We start from the raw sequence: 5,450 nt of genomic DNA, 5'->3' as shown, positions 1-5,450 counted from the left end.
AAATATGAAAATATTCTTAGACAATATTCCATCCCCTCTTATTGAATTGCGTTTTTTTTTTTTTTTTTGCGTTAAGGAGTGTTTTCAGTTTAATAATATCAAGGCTAACTTATGTTTGAACAGTGTAAAAGTGGACCAAAAGGATGCTGCAAATTTACTGGTGCTTTCATCAAATCTGCAGCTGCAAAAGGAGGGATTTCTCAACACATGGAGCAATTCCTTTGTTGGACCTTGGGATCCATCCCAGGGCTTGCATAATCCAGGTGGTGTGTCTTATGCAAACGTTTTCACGCTTTCCAATAACTTAAACCTGAGACATTGAATTCCATTAAAACCGAAAAAAACATGCTAGTAGATTGTCAACTTAGTGTTTTTGTGATCCTTTGCAATATGTGTCTTTTTACAGGAAGGGTGGAAATGGTTACCATTTTCTACACTTTGTTTGGAGTGGGAGAAAAAATAAGAACAAAAGAATAGAAGGAAAGAGTTTTCTCTGTCTTTTCATGTTAACTTTTGTGTTGTTATATGTCTGACTATACTTTATGGTAGTGAATGTTGGACTTTAGAAGGACAACAAAAAGAAAGGGTGAGAGTAACAAACATTAGAATGTTAAGATGAATGTGTATCCACACAAAAACGGTTGGGATACAAAATGATTGTCTACAAAGGGATACTGATGGAATACAAATTAAGGAAAATTGAAAGGAAATTCGTCAAGGTGGTTTGGACATACAAAGAAAACCATTGGAAGCACCCGTGAGAATATTAGAGTTGGGACGAGAAAGGTGAAAAGAATAGGTGAAGGCACTAATATGCAGTGTCGTGTTGAATATATTCATAGGGTACTTTATTTATAATAGAAGAAATATGGATTAAGTTCAAAATACAAAAAGGGAGATAACAAACTAGATAAATATAAAAGATAAAGATAACATGATAGGTTTTCAATAGGAAAACCTAACCCAGAACACTCCACTCACAAGTAACAGAGAAAACACAGAAGAAGAAAGAGTAGAATATCGTGTTATTCACAAGGAATTCAATAGGCAACAATGTAACAGAGGCTTAACCCTCTTCCATAGGTCTCAAAAAGTGTCTTAAAGCACCAAACAACTACTATTTATACAATTATTACCCCAATCCACTTAACTGTATGACAGTTAAGTGCATGCTCCTCCAACTAACCCATCTAACTAACTCTCCTATTCCTCCTCTCATATACAATCCACCCTTGCTTATCTTTAGACCTATCAATACCCGCCTCCTGAAGACCAACCTTGTCCCCAAGGTTAAAGTCGGGAAATTGTTCCCTCATAGTAACCTCATCTTCCCACGTAGCCCCATCCGGTCCTCCTATTTGCCACTCAATTAGTAACTGTGGCACCACCACTTCTCCTTGTTGTCTCTGTCGTTTTCCCAACACCTTCACTGGCCAAAATGATGGACCCTCCCCTTGTAGCTCATGCGACAACTCCTTTTCTACCACTTGGGTTCCTACCGCTTTCTTTAATTGTGAAACGTGGAAAACGGGATGTATCCTTGCAGTGTCTGGAAGCTGTAACTTGTAAGTTGTCTCCCCCACCTTTTGACTTATTTGAAAAGGGCCAAAATACCTGGCAGCGAGTTTGGAATGAAGCCGAGTTGGCATTGTCGACTGCCTATGGGGTCTTATTTTTAGAAAAACCCAATCTCCCACCTCAAAATTCATTGGTTTACGCTTTAATGCCTCTCCAAATGAAATCTTAGTTGCTTTAATGCCTCATCACGACTTTGCAGTTCCTGACTTACTGCCTCTACCAAAGTTTCTCCCGGAATAAACCTCTGCAGGGAAGGAGGCGGCCTCCCAGCTTCAAACGGGGTACACCTTATAGCCCCTTGAAAAACTGGTATTATACCAGTACTCTCTGCCCACGGCAAAATTGCTCTCCNCCCTTTTGGTTGGTCAGAACAAAAACACCTAAGATACCCCTGCAGTACCCTATTCACCACTTCTGTCTGCCCATCGGTCTCCGGATGATACGTTGTACTCATCTTTAATTGAGTCCCTGTCCCTTAAACAACTCTTTCCAAAAAATGCTCAGAAACAATGGATCTCGGTCGCTCACTATGGATTGAGGGATGCCATGCAACCTCACTATCTCCTGCACAAACACTTCTGCCACGGTTCTAGCTGAATATGGATGTTTGAGTGGAATAAAGTGAGCATATTTGCTCAATCGATCCACCACTACCAAAATAGCATCGAAACCCTGTGACTTTGGTAACCTCACAATAAAATCCATGCTCAATTCCTCCCACACAGCATTCGGAATTGGCAATGGTTGTAATAGACCTTGAGGAGAAGAAGAAAGGTATTTATGTTGTTGACAGACAACGCACCTGGCCACAAATTCTGTCACGTCCTTCTTCATCCCATTCCAATAGAGTGACTGCGCAACACGCCTGTAAGTACGATACACTCCCGAATGGCCCCCTGTTTGGGTCACATGGAACTCAGCGATCAACTTGGGAATCCACTTTGATTGGGACGACAACACTAGCCTGCCCTTATGGTGTAGCTTCTCGTGTTCTAACGTATACGAAGGATGGGTATTCAGATCCTTCTTAATATCTTCAATCACCCTCTGTAAGGATTCGTCAACATCTACTTCCCGCATTACTTCCTCAAATTCTTGCCAGAAAGGTCTGACCAGCATACCCAACTCCATTCCTTCATCCTCTTCCCCTTCGTATCTCCTGGACAAGGCGTCGGCAGCTTTATTCGCAGACCCAGCTTTGTACACTATGTCGAAGTCATAACCCAATAACTTCGCAAGCCAATCTTGTTGATTTTGCGTAGTAATACGCTGTTCCAGCAAGTGCCTAAGACTTTTTTGATCTGTGTGTACAATAAATTTTTTGCCCAACGAGGTAAGGCCTCCAATGTTTTATGGCCAGGACGAGGGCCATCAACTCTTTTTCATAGATTGACTTGCTCAACCTCCCCTCCGATAACGCCTTACTAAAATAAGTGATTGGTTCGTTCTTGCATCAAATCCGCCCCCACTCCTCTACCGGAAGCGTCACACTCGATGTGGAAAGGCTGTTTGAAATCGGGTAGTGACAATACAGGAGCTGTCGTCATAGCTGTCTGCAACGTTTTCCAAGCCTCCTCTGCATCCGCGTTCCATGAAAACCCACCCTTCTTCAACAACTCCGTCAATGGTCTTGCGATTTTTCCGTAGTTCCTGACGAATCGCCGGTAATATCCAGTCAGTCCCAAAAATCCCCTCAAGCTCCTCACGGTCTTCGGCCTCTCCCAGCCAACGATGGCTTTTATCTTATCGTCATCCATTTCCACCCCTTTGCTCGAAATAATGTGTCCCAGATATTTTACCTGTGTTTGCCCAAATTCACTCTTCCTCCTATTGGCCACCCATCGTTCTCGCTCCAACGTTGACAACACCACCTTCACATGTTCGAGATGTTCTTCCCAGTTACGACTGTATATGAGTATATCGTCGAAGAACACTAAAACGTACTTTCGCAACTGGGCTCGGAAGAGAGTGTTCATGGCACTCTGAAATGTCGTCGGAACGGCATCACTACAAATTCGTAGTGCCCTTGATGTGTGTGAAAAGCTGTTTTCTCAATGTCCTCCTCTTTCATACGTATTTGATGGTAGCCGGCCTTCAAATCTATTTTGGAGAAGAAGGCCCCTCCTTTCAATTCGTCCAAAAGCTCCTCGATGAAGGGAATGGGGAATTTGTCGGGCACCGTCGCGCGGTTGAGTGCCCGGTAGTCGACACAGAAACGCCAGCTGTCGTCTTTCTTCTTCACTAGAATCACTGGGCTCGAGTAGGGACTGTGATTCGGTCGGACCACGCCTGTTCGGAGCATCTCGACGATTTGTTGCTCGATCTCTGTCTTCATCACGTGCGGATACCGGTACGGTCTAACGTTGATGGGGTCATTTCCTTCTTTAAGCGTTATCTTGTGTTGCTTGTCTCGGATAGGTGGCAGACTGGTAGGCTCCTTAAACACCACCTCATACTGGCCTAAAAGCTTCTCCATGTCACCCCTTTGATTCTCAGTAAGGCCCACATATTTTGTAACGTTACCTTGGGCCTCGATGGAGCCCAACTCCCAGACTATCATCCACGCTTCTGCATGTTTTATTTTCAACAAGGCCTCGGGTCCAACCACCCTTCTCTCTAACGTTGGATCCCCTCTCACAATAACCTTCTTCTCACCTTGCTGATACATCATCGTGAGTTTGCCCCAATCCACTGTAACTTCGCCGAGCTTCCTCAACCACTCAATACCCAATATTACCTCCACTAACCCAACCTAAAACAAATAGAATTGTTCGACAACTTCGGTATTCCCCAACTCTAAGATTACCCGTTCACAACATCCACTTATCCTTCTCCTCTGGCCATCTCCGAGACTAACAAAATAAGGCTGAGTTTCCTTCACCTCCGTACCCACTTCTCCGACCAAGCTCCTACTGATAAAATTGTGACTCACCGCTGTCGATCAACACCAACACCTCTCTGCCCCCTATTCGCAATTTCAACGTTTTGGGAGTCGTCAACCCCTCGGCAGACAAAGTCGATAGCTCCATTCCGGCGAGCTCCCCGACTGGTTCCTTCTCGCCATCTTCCTCCTCCTCCTCATCCACCATGATCAGCATGCGAAGTCCTCTTTTCGGGCACCGATGGCCAGGACTAAATGGCCCACCGCACCGAAAACATTTGCCCTCCTCTCTTCGTTTCAAATATTCTGCATACGGAAGGTTGCGCGGACCCCGGTCTTNCCCTTCTCCATTGATTTTGGCGCCACCACCCCCCTGGGTTGGCTCCCTTCGTACCGATCCTACACTCTCAATGGGTCCCTCCTTATTCAAAGTTTCTCGNGGTGGATCAACTCGTGTAACTGCTCCCACCGGTGTTCCCCAAGCATTCTGAGTTCTCACACCCGATCCTCCTCCCATCTTCAACGGCCTACACAATTTCTCCACGTCCCTCGCTACCCGCATCGCAGTCATTAAGTCTGGAGGATCATGCAGTCTCACATGGTCGCTCACCTCTTCACTGAGCCCCGCCATGAAATAGCCCAGTATTTGTTCCTCTGGAATCTGAGTCTTGGCGCATCATCTCACAATTCTGTCGTAACGTTCCTGTTTCGTGCCTCAGGTAAACTATCTCCGCCTTCGTTTCTGCCAGCGCCACTTCTACTGCTTCAATATGTTCCGCAACCGTCGTCACCACTCTCCCCTCCATCTCGTTCGATCGACAATTGGATCCGGCAGGTCGGACCAATTGATAGGTTTTCAATAGGAAAACCTATCCCATAACACTCCACTCACAAGTAACAGAGAAAACAGAGAAGAAGAAAGAGTAGAATATCGTGTTATTCACAAGGAATTCAATAGGCAACAATGTAACAGAGGCTTAACCCTCTTCCA

The sequence above is a fragment of the Vigna radiata genome, unplaced genomic scaffold, assembly GCF_000741045.1.
Source record: "Vigna radiata var. radiata cultivar VC1973A unplaced genomic scaffold, Vradiata_ver6 scaffold_147, whole genome shotgun sequence".
Taxonomy (NCBI): Eukaryota; Viridiplantae; Streptophyta; class Magnoliopsida; order Fabales; family Fabaceae; genus Vigna; species Vigna radiata.
Note: the sequence above shows the minus strand (reverse complement) of the source record.